The 17,886-nt window shown below is 45.7% G+C and overlaps 1 protein-coding gene across 1 annotated transcript in view; it reads left to right on the forward strand.

The window, feature by feature from the left end:
* The first annotated feature begins 14,497 nt into the window (after window positions 1-14,497).
* Window positions 14,498-17,886, forward strand: part of hpca (hippocalcin) — a 62,651-nt gene continuing 59,262 nt past the window's right edge. The window contains exon 1 of the mRNA XM_033975700.2: window positions 14,498-14,858. The gene's annotated coding sequence lies outside the window, so the exon portion shown is untranslated. The remainder of the gene's footprint in view (window positions 14,859-17,886) is intronic.

Here is a 17,886-nt window from a genome sequence, read left to right on the forward strand (position 1 = left end):
CTGTTTCTCCTCGATGTTTCTCTTTTTCTGTTTGTTTGAGTTGTTCCTGCAGGAGGAGGGTCTGAGGACAGGGGGCGCTGTGTTACCCACAGAGAGGACCCACAGAGAGTACCCACAGAGAGTACCCACAGAGAGTACCTACAGAGAGGACCTACAGAGAGTACCCACAGAGAGTACCCACAGAGAGTACCTTTCTCGAGGTTTAAGTCCTGCTCCTTTGTGTTGTAAAAGTGTGATGTATAAATGTGATTATCGATCGTTGTGTTTGACAAACGAGTCAAACTCTGAGTCTGTTTTTCTTTGTCTAATTCACGACAAACACATTTAATCTAAAATAAACTCTAAATATTCTAAGGATTTTTTCAGGTTTCTAAAAACCTAAAGTGGAGAAAATGTGACTTTAAACTTAAGTTATAGTTTAAAACTCGTGGTTCTCGTTGGTTTCGAGGGTCAGATTTGTTTGGATCGTTGACGTTTCCAGACACAGCCCCGCCCTCAGGTTTAAAGGATCAATGTGGAAAATCACAAGGAGAGGACGAGATTCTGCTTTTCCTCCGTCACTTCAACAGAGAATCTGCAGGAGAGAAAGAACATCCACCGCTCTGAGGACGGTCAGAGGTCAGAGGGTCAGAGGGTCAGAGCGAGTGAGTCTGTCCTGGAGGTTTTGTGAGGTCCTCCACATTCACTCAACACAAATCTGTGTGTTTGATTCTTCTTCCTGTCTTTGTGATGCGTTTATGTAAAATCAGCCGCTATAATCGACTCGTTTGTGCGTTTTATCGACTGTGTGTGTTTGAGTCTTTTTGTGTTTGCTGCGCTGAATCCAGGACGATGTTTCAGATGTTTCTGTGACCACAGACTGTTTTTATAAACGCTCACAGTTAATCTGCTCGCCACACTCGTCACTTCGGTCTTAAATGTTCGTATTAACCTCCTCAGTTCTGCTCTGAGGCGTTTTTTTCAGCTCTGCAGTTTCACCTGTTTTAGAAAAATAATGGTTTACGATGTAGAAAATGTCTGAGTCTGTGGGGTCTAAGTTTAAGACGTCTGAGTGTCGACATAAATAAAACACTGTACAAACTGACACTTAGACCTGACAATTACGAGGTTTATTCTGCGCCGCCGCCTCGTCCAGAGACAGACGCGCTGACCGCTGCCACACGCCGCTGATTTGAGCCAAACACGAGGAAACTGTGAGTATATTTAGACACGTGCTAACTCTGCGCTAGGCTAACGTCGTCTAAAAGTCCAGTTTAAACAGGTTTACGCTGGGGTCACTTTAAATTATTTCCACATTTTTATAACTGAATTCTAAATATAATTATTAAATCTAATTCCATCGAGTTTATTTCTGTATTTACTGTCCAGTGTTGTGTTTGTCTTTGTCTCAACATAAACAAACAACTTCGTCTTGACATTATTTATTATTTTGACGTCTTTTATGGCCCATTATTGAACATTTTGAACATTTTTGTCTAAATAAAAGTCTTAAACTGTAGATTTTGTTTGTTCTGTGTCTGACTCTGTCCTTGACATAATTTGACTTAAAGTTTGAATATTTTTATTTGGAGAGTGAGAAAAAATGTAGTAAGGATCATTATTATGGTGCAGACGGGTGTAGTTGGGTGTAGTCGGGTGCAGACGGGTGTAGAATATGTTTTCATGTTGTTTTCTCCAGGTTTCACAGACTCTATGAATAATTAATATAATATAATATTTGTGCAAATCAGATCCACTCAAACAGCTTCATCGGGGCAGATTTCAGTTTTGGATTTTCAGTGGCCGCTCTGTCCAACTGGGCATCCACCTACATCCACCCACAGCTCTCTGGATTCACACAGGCCTCCACCACCTCCACCACCTCCACCAGCTCCACCAGCTCCACCAGCTCCACCAGCTCCACCACCTCCACCACCTCCACCACCTCCACCACCTCCACCAGCTCCACCACCTCCACCAGCTCCACCACCTCCACCAGCTCCACCACCTCCACCAGCTCCACCACCTCCACCAGCTCCACCAGCTTCACGCAGTAACAGGTCTGTGTTTGTGTTACTCTCCCAGATCTGAGACAAAACCACAAGAAAATCACATTTATCACATTTATCAAACTGTTCAAAGACTCGAGTCTTTTCACTATATATATATATATATATATATATATATATATATATATATATATATATATATATATATATATATATATATATATATATATATATATATATATATTTAACTGTTTTGTTTTTCTGTAATTCATGTCTGACTTTTGGATGTAAATTTCCCGACACTGAGTGTTTTGTTTTGTAAACTCTGCTCTACTTTTTTGCTTCATTCATGTAAAATTATTATTTGTATTTAAATGTAAATTTAAATATCATAAAAACCCGTCACTTTAATGTTTTATCCGTGATAAACGTCTCCTGCGTCCCCTGCGTCTCCTGCGTCTCCTGCGTCCCCTGCGTCTCCTCGTCTCTGCTCCTGGGGTGAGGTCCGGGGCATCATTGTGTTTCCTGAAAAGCTTCATCTCGTGTTTCACGTCCGGCTCCATATGTGAAATTTCCACATGAGCCCAGGTCAAATGGAGCCGCACACTGAGCCGCACACTGAGCCGCACACTGAGCCGCACACTGAGCCGCACACTGAGCCGCACACTGAGCCGCACACTGAGCCGCACACTGAGCCGCACACTGAGCCGCACACTGAGCCGCACACTGAGCCGCACACTGAGCCGCAAACTGAGCCGCACACTGAGCCGCACACTGAGCCGCAAACTGAGCCGCACACTGAGCCGCACACTGAGCCGCACACTGAGCCGCACACTGAGCCGCAAACTGAGCCGCAAACTGAGCCGCAAACTGAGCCGCAAACTGAGCCGCACACTGAGCCGCACACTGAGCCACAAACTGAGCCACACACTGAGCCACACACTGAGCCACAAACTGAGCCACACACTGAGCCACACACTGAGCCACACACTGAGCCACAAACTGAGCCACACACTGAGCCGCAAACTGAGCCGCAAACTGAGCCGCACACTGAGCCGCACACTGAGCCGCACACTGAGCCGCACACTGAGCCGCACACTGAGCCACAAACTGAGCCACACACTGAGCCACAAACTGAGCCACACACTGAGCCACACACTGAGCCACACACTGAGCCACACACTGAGCCACACACTGAGCCACAAACTGAGCCGCACACTGAGCCGCACACTGAGCCGCAAACTGAGCCGCACACTGAGCCGCACACTGAGCCGCAAACTGAGCCGCACACTGAGCCGCACACTGAGCCGCAAACTGAGCCGCAAACTGAGCCGCACACTGAGCCGCACACTGAGCCGCACACTGAGCCGCACACTGAGCCGCAAACTGAGCCGCAAACTGAGCCGCAAACTGAGCCGCACACTGAGCCGCACACTGAGCCGCACACTGAGCCGCACACTGAGCCACAAACTGAGCCACACACTGAGCCACACACTGAGCCACAAACTGAGCCACACACTGAGCCACACACTGAGCCACACACTGAGCCACAAACTGAGCCACACACTGAGCCGCAAACTGAGCCGCACACTGAGCCGCACACTGAGCCGCACACTGAGCCGCACACTGAGCCGCACACTGAGCCGCACACTGAGCCACACACTGAGCCACAAACTGAGCCACACACTGAGCCACAAACTGAGCCACACACTGAGCCACACACTGAGCCACACACTGAGCCACACACTGAGCCACACACTGAGCCACAAACTGAGCCGCACACTGAGCCGCACACTGAGCCGCAAACTGAGCCGCACACTGAGCCGCACACTGAGCCGCACACTGAGCCGCACACTGAGCCACAAACTGAGCCACACACTGAGCCACAAACTGAGCCACACACTGAGCCACACACTGAGCCACAAACTGAGCCACACACTGAGCCACAAACTGAGCCACACACTGAGCCACACACTGAGCCACACACTGAGCCACAAACTGAGCCACACACTGAGCCACACACTGAGCCACAAACTGAGCCACACACTGAGCCACACACTGAGCCACAAACTGAGCCACACACTGAGCCACAAACTGAGCCACAAACTGAGCCACAAACTGAGCCACACACTGAGCCACACACTGAGCCACACACTGAGCCACACACTGAGCCGCAAACTGAGCCGCACACTGAGCCGCAAACTGAGCCGCACACTGAGCCGCACACTGAGCCGCACACTGAGCCGCACACTGAGCCGCACACTGAGCCGCACACTGAGCCGCAAACTGAGCCGCACACTGAGCCGCACACTGAGCCGCACACTGAGCCGCACACTGAGCCGCACACTGAGCCACAAACTGAGCCACACACTGAGCCACAAACTGAGCCACACACTGAGCCACACACTGAGCCACACACTGAGCCACACACTGAGCCACACACTGAGCCACACACTGAGCCACACACTGAGCCACACACTGAGCCACAAACTGAGCCACACACTGAGCCACACACTGAGCCACACACTGAGCCACACACTGAGCCACACACTGAGCCACACATCCTCCAGCTCTTACTACTGCTTATCACTGCAGTATTACCACAGACTGTAGTGTTACTCTAGTATTACTGTAGTATTACTGTAGTATTACTGTAGTATTACTGTAGTATTACTATAGTATTACTGTAGTATTACTATAGTATTACTGTAGTATTACTATAGTATTACTGTAGTATTACTGTAGTATTACTGCAGTATTACTGTAGTATTACTGTAGTATTACTGTAGTATTACTGTAGTATTACTGTAGTATTACTATAGTATTACTGTAGTATTACTGTAGTATTACTGTAGTATTACTGTAGTATTACTATAGTATTACTGTAGTATTACTATAGTATTACTGTAGTATTACTGTAGTATTACTGCAGTATTACTGTAGTATTACTGTAGTATTACTGTAGTATTACTGTAGTATTACTGTAGTATTACTATAGTATTACTGTAGTATTACTGTAGTATTACTGTAGTATTACTGTAGTATTACTGCAGTATTACTGTAGTATTACTGTAGTATTACTGTAGTATTACTGTAGTATTACTGTAGTATTACTATAGTATTACTGTAGTATTACTGTAGTATTACTGTAGTATTACTATAGTATTACTGCAGTATTACTGTAGTATTACTGTAGTATTACTGTAGTATTACTATAGTATTACTGTAGTATTACTGTAGTATTACTGTAGTATTACTATAGTATTACTGCAGTATTACTGTAGTATTACTATAGTATTACTGTAGTATTACTGTAGTATTACTGTAGTATTACTATAGTATTACTGCAGTATTACTGTAGTATTACTGTAGTATTACTGCAGTATTACTGTAGTATTACTGTAGTATTACTGTAGTATTACTGTTCTTGGTTTTAAAGACACACTGTGTGTCTTTGTGGTGGAGTCACTTTTAGCTCGTTGCCTTTTATGTTCCACATTGTGGCTTTAAACTGGAGATGGATGTTTCATGTTTTTTTCTGTGGATTATAACAAAGTAAATGTGTCTCCATGGAGCCGAGCAGAAGTGCTCCATTAGCATGTTATTGATGGATGTGGCTCCTCGGGGTTTTGTTCTAAATGAACATGTTTTATCTGGAGCCTGTGGTTTAAAATGTGACTCAGGCCAAAACTTTAGGGAGGTTTGTTTTATTGATGCTTCTGTTTGTGAGTTTCATTTAAAATGTGACATTTATAAATGTGTTTATTGTGTCGTAGAATGTGTCAGTTTTTAACAAAGAGCCAGAGTTCATTTCACAAATGTATGTTTTAAAGTAAAAAGAATTTAAAAAGTGAAATAAAGAGGTCGTTTCTTTGGTCCTTGTGGCAAAGTTAACGACAGAGAAATGAGATGAAACTCCAGTTTCATCGAGCGCCGTGAGGAGCTCAGCGCCGTGAGGAGCTCAGCGCCGCTTCAGCGACGCCTCGTCTGTTTTAACGTCCGGTTATACAAATGTGAGACTTTACACGGTGTAAAAAGGTTTAGTAAAAGTGACTTGAGCTTCAGTGACGTGTTAAACAAACGTCAAACTCATGAAAAGTCTTTTCTGCTGAAGTGTCCGCTCTCTCCTCGGTTGGTGCTTTGCTCAGTGACTTTGCTGAAGTCTGTGATTTTTTCAGTCCCTGTGATATTTTTGTTCTTTCCATCTTTGTTTTGATTTGGGCAGATTGTGCCCGCCCCTGATTGGCTGATCCACCTGTCAATCACACCCGTCTGAACTCTGACCAGACTCTCCATGACGTCCTGGAGAAAACAGAATAACCGTGTAAATATCTGATTATAAGTGTTCAAAGCTCCTGATCTGACCAGCAGGGGGCTCCATGAGCAGAAACAGCACAGACCGGACAGATCGTGTTCACAAATGAAGACCCCGTGTTTGAGTCCACACTCTCCATCTGCCGCTCGTCGTCTGAAGACACTGTGCAGCTTCTGTTCGGTCCCTTTGGTTTCACGTGACGCTTCAGTTTTTCATATGTGACACATTTGAATAATTCATGGGACGTACACGACTGGACCTCGTGCTCCTCCAGCGTCAGTCTGACTCTTCACTCTCTCATGAAGAAGACTATGGACAATGATCTTCAGTAATGAGACACAAACTGTGTCTCATTAGGGACAGCGGGACGTCAAACACTCATGTCCACTTAAACAGAGAGAAATGGTTTATGACCTGAGACAAACAGGAACCTTCTTTGGTCCAATCATCTGTCGACTCCATAGAACCAAGAGAATCGTTTAAAGACTCAGAGAATCAGTATCGACTCGTTTTACACAAATGAACACGACTTTATGGAAAGTTTAGGCACAACTTTTCCTAAATCCTACATTGAAATGAGTCCTGGTCCTCTTTGGTCCTCTTTGGTCCTCTTTGGTCCTGGTCCTCTTTGGTCCTCTTTGCTCCTGTTTGGTCCTCTTTGGTCCTCTTTGGTCCTGGTCCTCTTTGGTCCTCTTTGGTCCTGTTTGGTCCTGTTTGGTCCTCTTTGGTCCTCTTTGGTCCTCTTTGGTCCTCTTTGGTCCTCTTTGGTCCTGTTTGGTCCTCTTTGGTCCTGTTTGGTCCTCTTTGGTCCTCTTTGGTCCTCTTTGGTCCTGGTCCTCTTTGGTCCTCTTTGGTCCTCTTTGGTCCTGTTTGGTCCTGTTTGGTCCTCTTTGGTCCTCTTTGGTCCTCTTTGGTCCTGTTTGGTCCTGTTTGGTCCTCTTTGGTCCTCTTTGGTCCTCTTTGGTCCTGGTCTAAGTTTCGCCCTTTGTTGAAAAACATGGAGTTTTATTTCAAAGTGATTTCATGTTTTTTCTTTTCTTACATAATTGCATAAATGTTGTTATATTTGAAGGGGGCGTGTCTCTGTGTCTGGTCAAAGTTCTTGTTCTTTTATTTATTTTGTGGTTTTAAACACCTGTGTGTTCACCTGTGATTCTGTCCACACTGACACCAGAGGAAGGACATGAAGAAATAACACACTGAAGGTCGAGGTGTCGAGGTGGAGCAGAGTCGAGGTGGTGTCGAGGTGGAGTCGAGGTGGAGTCGAGGTGGAGTCGAGGTGGAGTCGAGGTGGAGGCGGTGGGTCATTGTGCTGTGGCGCTAACACCAGACAGAAGCGTCTCCTGCCACGGCCAGATGACCCCAGCCTGACCCTCTGACCTCTCAGCCAATCAGCCGCCTCCCCCTCCCCCCTCCGACCAATCACACGTGGAGCCTCTGTACCTGAAAAAACAGAACCAGTTCATCTGTTTAACTCCTCACTCACTTTATGTTCAGAACATCCTAATTATTCACCATGATGTGTTTATAAGCAACTTTCACAACTTTTAGAGACGAGATCAGACAACTTCTGGCATGCTAATTTGCACTTCCTGATGACTGGACATTAAAACGCTTCATAATCAGATACAAACAGAACGTAGAGACTTATTTTGACCTGAAGACACAAAAATACACAGAAGTACAAGAAATACAAGAATCAGGCCCGTCCACAGAAATCTGGGGCCCAGGGCAAGACGCCTCACATGGGCCCCCTGTAGTATTTATTTATAGGAAGAGGGTCTAATACTGGGGCCCCTGAACAGGCCCCTGTGTGCCCCTCCCCTTCACCTCCGGTGCAAACACTTTAAATTTAACTTCACAAACATCATTTTAATCCTACGGAACAAAGTTAATGTTGAAATAAGTGATAAAAACATTAAACTCTGTAACTTTAGGTCCAAACACTTGAATAGAATGTTCTGTCCATGTTCTTCCCTCCACGAAGCAGAAAAAAACACGTCAGACCTCACACAGTGTCAGAGCTGCGGGCCGGAGCTGTGGCCCTCGTCCTCTTCACGCTCCTCTGATCGTTCACCCCGAGGTTTGAACATGAACTCACCAACAGAACTTCAACTTAAACTCTTGAGTCACACTTTATTATTCGTCCGTCTCCAAACGCTCTGTTCCACCTTGTGATGTCATCGAGTGGTAGTTTTCAAGTTAACAGCTCCTTTTTTTTTAACCTTTTGTTCAGTAAAAATTAGCAATTCCAGGACTGAAATGATCCAAATGATTCTATAAATGAAGGTGTGGAGAAAGAAAGGAAAGGAGGGAAGGGAGAAAAAAGGGAGAGGGAGGAGAGAAAAGGGGGAGAGAAAGAAAGAGGAAAAAGAGAGAAAGAAAGGGGAGAGAGAGGAGAAAGAGAGAGGAGAGCTGAAATGATCCAAATGATTCTATAAATGAAGGTGTGGAGAAAGAAAGGAAAGGAGGGAAGGGAGAAAAAAGGGGAGAGGGAGGAGAGAAAGAGAGGAAAGGGATGAGGGAGAACAGAGAAAAGGGGGAGAGAAAGAAAGAGGAAAGGGAGAGAAAGAAAGGGGAGAGAGAGGAGAAAGAGAGAGGAGAGCAGAAATGATCCAAATGATTCTATAAATGAAGGTGTGTGGAGTTTAAAAACACAGTGGAGCACTTCCTGTATCACCACATGATGACATCACAAGGTGGAACAGAGTGTTTTCAGCCTAAATCTGCAGGTTTGTGTTAAACATGTGAGAATGAAACAAAACACAACTCTCTGTGTGTGACGAGGAAACGTCAGAAGAGTATAATTGTGTAACATGGACGTTTAAAGAGCCACAACACACACATTATTATAAACACACACATTATTATAAACACACATTATTATAAACACACACATTATTATAAACACACACATTATAAACACACACATTATTATAAACACACATTATTATAAACACACACATTATTATAAACACACACATTATAAACACACACATTATTATAAACACACACATTATTATAAACACACACATTATAAACACACACATTATTATAAACACACATTATTATAAACACACACATTATTATAAACACACACATTATTATAAACACACACATTATTATAAACACACACTTTATTATAAACACACACTTTATTATAAACACACACACATTATTATAAACACACACATTATTATAAACACACACATTATTATAAACACACATTATTATAAACACACACATTATTATAAACACACACATTATAAACACACACATTATTATAAACACACACATTATTATAAACACACACATTATTATAAACACACATTATTATAAACACACACATTATTATAAACACACACATTATTATAAACACACACATTATTATAAACACACACATTATTATAAACACACACATTATAAACACACACATTATTATAAACACACACATTATTATAAACACACACATTATAAACACACACATTATTATAAACACACACATTATTATAAACACACACATTATTATAAACACACACATTATTATAAACACACACATTATAAACACACACATTATTATAAACACACACATTATTATAAACACACACATTATAAACACACACATTATTATAAACACACACATTATTATAAACACACACATTAGGTCATAAACGTGTCTGTTGTGTTTCGCTTCTTTCACACTTGTTTGATGTCGCGCAAAGAAAGGAAAACAAAAACAAACAAACACACAAACAAAATGGTGGCAGCAAAAACAGAAGAGACTCATGTTAAATGAGGCACAAATATATAAAAAATAAAAATAAAAATCAAATAAATAAATAAAACAAAAATCCTGAACATTTTTGCACATTTTTAGTTTGGATCTAACGTCTGAAAAATGAAACAGACTCAGCTCAGACTGTAAACACACAGAGACGTCACAGCTCGGGGTGAAGAGGCGGGGCCAGTTTACAGGTGAACTCTGACCTTCACCGACCGTCGTCCCACAGCTCAGAGGTTTTTTGTTTTGTTTTTGTTGCATTTTGGAGAATTATCGAGCTCTTTAAATGTTTCACAAAGCTCGATTCCTCCTTTTCGCTCCTCGACACGTTTCCAGGCCGAGTGGGAACTAAAACGAGCGAGTTTCATCTCGTCCTGTGTCGGATCTGTCCTCCCCCCGCTGGGCTCGTTCTGCTGCTTCAATAAAACGCCGCGCTGGTATTTTGGCACGATCTCGCTCTTTTAAACGAGATGAGACTGAACTTTTGATTCTGAGCCACTGGTACGATGGCGCCGACACAGAGAGACGTTTTTATCCAGAACACGAGGACGAAACTGTGAAATGTGGACGCGGCGAGGACGAGTGAGACGACTCTACATCTGTAATATCAGCCTCGGATTCTACGTTTTCACAGTTTTTTTTTGTTGTATTTTTTTTTTTGCAGTCGTCCAAACAGATTCCTCACTTTCCCGACACGTTTGTAACATTCTCATTACTCATCGCGTCGCCGCTGATCACAAACGGCGCCCGTGTTACTCCAGGTTTGACGATGTGATAAAAATGTGTTCCATCCACAGAAAGTGTAAAGAAGAGTGACAGAAAGAGTGAGACGTCACCACAGGACAGAGCAGGTAAAAGTGAGACTGAGAGTGTCATGGCAACAAACAGCAACAAACAGCCAATCAGGAGCCAGGCTGCTGAAGGTAACGCCCCTTCTGTCAATCAAACCTGTCGCTAACGAAGCGACGTCGAGGAAAGAAGCTCCTGATTAAACCGGGACTAAACCAGGACTAAACCAGGACTAAACCAGGACTAAACCAGGACTAAACCAGGACTAAACCAGGACTAAACTAGGACTAAACTGGGACTAAACCGGGACTAAACCGGGACTAAACCGGGACTAAACCAGGACTAAACCAGGATTAAACCGGGACTAAACCGGGACTAAACTGGGACTAAACCGGGACTAAACCAGAACTAAACCAGGACTAAACCAGGACTAAACCAGGACTAAACCAGGACTAAACCAGGACTAAACTAGGACTAAACTGGGACTAAACCGGGACTAAACCGGGACTAAACCGGGACTAAACCGGGACTAAACCAGGACTAAACCGGGATTAAACCGGGACTAAACCGGGACTAAACTGGGACTAAACCGGGACTAAACCAGAACTAAACCAGGACTAAACCAGGACTAAACCAGGACTAAACCAGGACTAAACCAGGACTAAACCGGGACTAAACTGGGACTAAACCGGGACTAAACCGGGACTAAACCGGGACTAAACCGGGACTAAACCAGGACTAAACCAGGATTAAACCGGGACTAAACCGGGACTAAACTGGGACTAAACCGGGACTAAACCAGAACTAAACCAGGACTAAACCAGGACTAAACCAGGACTAAACCAGGACTAAACCAGGACTAAACTGGGACTAAACTGGGACTAAACCGGGACTAAACCGGGACTAAACCGGGACTAAACCGGGATTAAACCGGGACTAAACCGGGACTAAACCGGGACTAAACCGGGACTAAACCAGAACTAAACCAGGACTAAACCAGGACTAAACCAGGACTAAACCAGGACTAAACCAGGACTAAACTAGGACTAAACTGGGACTAAACCGGGACTAAACCGGGACTAAACCGGGACTAAACCGGGACTAAACCGGGATTAAACCGGGACTAAACCGGGACTAAACCGGGACTAAACCGGGACTAAACCAGAACTAAACCAGGACTAAACCAGGACTAAACCAGGACTAAACCAGGACTAAACCGGGACTAAACCGGGACTAAACCGGGACTAAACCGGGACTAAACCGGGACTAAACCAGGACTAAACCGGGATTAAACCGGGACTAAACCGGGACTAAACCGGAACTAAACCGGGATTAAACCGGGACTAAACCGGGACTAAACCGGAACTAAACCGGGACTAAACCAGAACTAAACCGGAACTAAACCGGGACTAAACCAGAACTAAACCGGGACTAAACCGGGACTAAACCGGGACTAAACCGGGACTAAACCGGGACTAAACTGGGACTAAACCAGGACTAAACCAGGACTAGATCAGGATTAAAATCAGACCAAATTGACTCAGTTACAGTGAGAGGATTTTCACTGATGCTATTTTTTTTATCACATGTTTAACTTTAACATGTTTATTATTTCCTGATAAACTGACACATATTTCAGGTCCACTCACATTTTTCTCACATGTGACGTTTTTTATGACACAAACTCTGGACTCGTCTCGTAAAAACATTTCAAAGTTTTTTCTCTGCAGTTTTAAAATAATAATCTGCCGGGACTTTGTCTCGTCCAAACTGTGTGAGACGCAGTGAGACACTGATACAAACTAAAGCCTCACACCTGCACATTCTTCTGTCCCCTCGTCCCCTCCTGTCCCCTCCTGTCCCCTCCTGTCCCCTCGTCCCCTCCTGTCCCCTCGTCCCCTCCTGTCCCCTCCTGTCCCCTCGTCCTCCTGTCCCCTCCTGTCCCCTCGTCCTCTCTGTGGGCCGTGGCGAGCAGATGTCAGACCAAGATGGCGTCTCCGGTGGATTCAGAGCCTCCAGGCCCAGGTACAGGTCAGGTCTGTGGAGTGGAGAGTGTTTTTCAGGGTCTTGTAATTGTATAAACGCAGACAGGTTGGTTTAATGCCGTAATGTGTGGCATTCCTGGTAAAGTGATCACATCTCCATGGAGACAAGCGGGTGGCAGAAAAGTTACAGAGTGCACCTTTAGTGTCGTCTTTATGTTCAGATTTACACTTGAGTCTCTGACCTGAGCTCGTGTGTTTGTGCAGAATGAGCCGCTGCTTAGGGCCCCGGGGCACCAGGGGGCCCCCAAGAGCCAGCGTATAACCTCATGTGTGTTGAAAACAAAGCGCCTCACCCAGACTCCGCCTCCTCCTCCCAAACTCCGCCTCCCCCTCCCAGACTCCGCCTCCTCCTCCCAGACTCCGCCTCTTCTTCCCAGACTCCGCCTCCTCCTCCCAGACTCCGCCTCCTCCTCCCAAACTCCGCCTCCTCCTCCCAGACTCCGCCTCTTCTTCCCAGACTCCGCCTCCTGTGGCCCCAGATAATCTGAGTCTGAGGCCCCGGAAATAAAAAGAATACGTTTGTTTTATTTTTACAGTAAAATCTCTGCTGCTGAGGACACACAACTGAACACACAACTGAACACACGACTGGACACACGACTGGACACACAACTGAACACACAACTGAACACACGACTGAACACACAACTGGACACACGACTGGACACACAACTGAACACACGACTGAACACACAACTGAACACACAACTGAACACACAACTGGACACACAACTGGACACACAACTGAACACACAACTGGACACACGACTGGACACACAACTGAACACACGACTGAACACACAACTGAACACACAACTGAACACACAACTGGACACACAACTGGACACACAACTGAACACACAACTGGACACACGACTGGACACACAACTGAACACACGACTGAACACACAACTGGACACACAACTGAACACACAACTGGACACACGACTGAACACACAACTGGACACACAACTGAACACACAACTGGACACACGACTGAACACACAACTGGACACACAACTGGACACATTAAAATCCAACAGAAACAAAGAAAAAAATGTCTAGTATTTTAACATGTTTGTGTTGTTCTTATGTTTGTGTTGCTGTTGTGTTTGTGTTCTTGTTGTGTTGTTGTAGTTGTCACATTCTGGATGTGTTCAGTCTGATGTTGTCGTATTAAAGCTCTATTTGGGGTTATTTATTGGTCAAAGTGATGAGAGTCAGATTGTGTCAAATGTGAATCACAAACACTTGATCCAGGAGGGGGCCCCACAGACACATTCAGCCCGGGGCCCCTGAGAGGAGGGGGCCCCACAGACACATTCAGCCCGGGGCCCCCTTAAAGCTGGGGCCGGCCCTGCTCGTGCTCGTGGCTCGTGCTCATCGCGCGCGCCCAGAGCGGCGCGTTTATGTCACTAAAACCTCTGTCAGGACAAATATGGCGCAGTGAGACCCCACGGACCCCACGGACCTCACGGAGCGGACCTCACAGGCCTCAGCGCGCGCACTGCACCGTGCCTCTCGTCGTGCACGGCTGTGACAGAGCGTGTGCGCGAGGGGGAGGGCCGTGCGCGCGCCCAGTACCAATCGGCGCAGCGCTGTGTAATTAAACCTCCAACGTAATCTCCACAGCACCATCCCCCAGGTTTAAATCCACTCCAGCGGCGCAGTCCATCCGAACACCGCCCCGCGCCACCGGCCCCGTCCCGGACAAGAGCAGAGACACCGCAGAGACACCGCAGAGACACCGCAGAGACACCGCAGAGACACCGCAGAGACACCGCAGAGACGCCGCCGCAGAGACCATGGTTTATGAGCCGCTGTGACCGAGGAGCAGTGCAGTCTGTGCATTCAGCCACAGGAGCAGGACGCAGCATCGTCTCTTTTTGTTAAAGCGGAACAGACCGGACTCCGCGCGGACAGGGCTGGTCCTCCTCTGGGTAAGACGCGGAGTTTCCTGTTTCTGTCTCGTTTTACGCATCGTCCGAGTCACGTCTTTATATTTTATGTGTAAATGTGTCCGCGCGCGCTGAAGTGACCCGCGCGTGCACGCACCATGTGGCGCGTCTTTACGAGTCACATCTGCGGTTTGGTGCTGCGGGTTTGTGTGGGTTTGTGTTTCTGTGTAAAAGGTGAAGTCTGTGGCGCGGGGACAGTGGCGCGGGGACAGTGGCGCGGGGACAGTGGCGCGGGGACAGAGGGAGGACTCGTGTTTGTGTTTTTATGAATGGTTCTGCTGCTGCTCTTGTGTCTGTCCTGAGCTCCTTCAGTGCGCGTAAAGGCATCTGGAGTAAACTGTCCCAGCGTCACCAGCGTCACCAGCGTGACCCCGGGGTTTGAGCTGCTCTGCACAACACAGCCCTGAACTGTCCCTGTGTGCGTGAGTGTGCGTGAGTGTGCGTGTGAGTGCGTGAGTGTGTGTGCGTGAGTGTGCGTGTATATGCGTGTGAGTGCGTGAGTGTGCGTGACTGTGTGTGTGTGAATGCGGGAGTGTGCCTGTGAATGCGTGAGGGGGTGAGTGTGCGTGTGTGAGTGCGTGAGTGTGTGTGTAGGGGTGTGTGTGTGGGGGTGTGTGTGTGTGTGTGTGTGTAGGGGTGTGTGGGGGGGGGGGTGTGTGTGTGTGTGTAGGGGTGTGTGTGTGGGGGTGTGTGTGTGTGTGTGTGTGTAGGGGTGTGTGGGGGGGTGTGTGTGTGTGTGTGTGTAGGGGTGTGTGGGGGTGTCTGTGTGTGTGTATGTGTGTGGGTGTGTGTGTGTGTGTGTCCTGTTCACATGAGGATGATTTTGGATATTTCTGTCATTGCACTAATTGGATAATTGGAGTTTTCCTGATGAACCCACCCACCTCCTCCACCTCTCCTCCCTCACTCCTGTCTGTGGGTCTTTCTCCTGTTCTTCTCCTCTCCTCCTCCTCCTCCTCTCCTCCTCCTCCTCTCCTCCTCCTCTCCTCCCTCACTCCTGTCTTTCTCCTGTGTCCCTGTTGGACACGTCTCTGTTTTTCTCCTCGTTCTTCTGTCAGACTCAGGATGAAGTGAAAAGTGTCAGACTGTGTCCTGGGAAAAGTTTTTATAAAGTGAGCGTGAGACGTGTAGAGGTGGAGGTGTGGAGAGGTGGAGGTGTGCAGAGGTGCAGAGGGTGATGGAGTCGAGTTCAGGTGGATGTTTTATGGATCTACTGTTTGTGTCTAAACTAAAAAACCTGGTGATTTGGTCTGATTTTTACTGCAGTTCCACTGAAGGTGGTGTAATTCAGCTGTAATATCTGTTTGGGTGGAGTCGTGTGGAGCTGGAGCCGCAGCAAATCATCAAATCAGTTTGATTCATTTGTGTTTTTAATAATCAAGATTAAAAAAAAATACAAAACTGTGAAATTGAGGATTATTATGAAACAGATTTTCTCCTGATTTTACTCCTGATTTTACTCTTGACTTTCTTATTTGCAGAACAGGATTATTGTACAATCACACACTGGAACAGTAAAAATGATTCTAATTTAAACTGAAATCACGACTTTGTTAAATAAAACGATGCAGAGCTGCCCCCGTTTGAAACTCGAGTCGTCTCAGCTCTGACTTCAGTCAAACTCCAGTAAAAACACAAAGACGTTAAACTGAGTCCAACAAAGTCAGAAAATAAAAACACACAAAAACTACACAAAAACTACACAAAAACACACAACAGTGTCCACTTCACTCATTTCATCTGATGAACCAAAATCTGCAACGATTCAAAAACTGTGAAAGAAAACGACATTTACACTTTACATTTACGTCATGAGACAGAGACAGAGACAGAGAGAGGGACAGAGACGGGGACAGAGACAGAGACGACGGTTCTGTCTTCAGTTTAACCCTGATCTTTAAACTAAATGTTCATATTTAAACCAGTTTGATGAAGCTCAGACGTTAAACTTTAGATCCTCATTTGGACAAATATCGATGCACAAACACAAACACAAACAAAAACAAACACAAACAAAAACACAAACACACAAATAAAAACACAAACAAAAACACAAACACAGCTGGATAAAAAGCTCTGGATCTCTGTTTTATTTGGTGTAAAAAAACAGTCATTTTAAATAAAGTTCCAGTGTGTTCCATAAACACATTTGTCTGGTGTTTTCTGGTGTTTCACAGATCGACCCTCAGAACGTTCACATTGTGTCTCTCGTCTGTTGCTGCAGGATCTCGTTGTAAAAAGTTAGCCCCGCGCAGCCTGTTAGCTTTAGCGTCCTCCTGAAGACGCAGCGCTCGTCTCACTGTTACATAAGGAGATAAATGAGAAGTGGAGCACTACTTACCCAGTCAGGCGGCGTCGAGTGCACGTCTGCGTCAGCGTGTGACCAGTGTGTGTGGAGGTCCAGAGTGTTAAGCACCTTCTGAATCAGATCTATGTTTATTCTGTCCATAGTAAAAGTTATTTATGCGTCAGTCTCGTGCTTGGCTTCACAAACGGCTTCTATTGATGACGACAGTGAGAAGAGCGGACCCTGCGGCGCTCGTATATCTGACCTTGGGCTTGTGGACGTTGGAAATTTCTGCCCTCGTCCTGCAGAATATGTTAGCATAACTGTTAGCATAGCATCACCAGTCACTTTGCATTAGCCGCCTTCACTGTCACGACGAGGCAGAGGACGAGAGGCCGCGCGCTCCCGCCGTCTGCGCTTTGAATAATACATAAAAAATATTCAAAAACAGAAGTTTGAGTCTGGAGCTGTCCGTGGTGCTGCTCGACTCAAGGAAATAAGACGGGAAAGAGGAGAGTTACTCATGGTTTTCACTTTTGAGCACTTTTACCTTTCACATTACAGAATATTTAGTTTTAAATTGTTAATCTCTATGGAAACACTGCTACATTTCCATGAGTCTGCGTCTCGTGGATAATGGACGACTGAAGTTGGATGTGACTCTTTTTTGTGGCTGAGGCGCCGGGTTCAGAGCTCGAGCTCGTGTTTCCGCTGTGCCTCTTG

The sequence above is a fragment of the Periophthalmus magnuspinnatus genome, chromosome 11, assembly GCF_009829125.3.
Source record: "Periophthalmus magnuspinnatus isolate fPerMag1 chromosome 11, fPerMag1.2.pri, whole genome shotgun sequence".
NCBI lineage: Eukaryota > Metazoa > Chordata > Actinopteri > Gobiiformes > Gobiidae > Periophthalmus > Periophthalmus magnuspinnatus.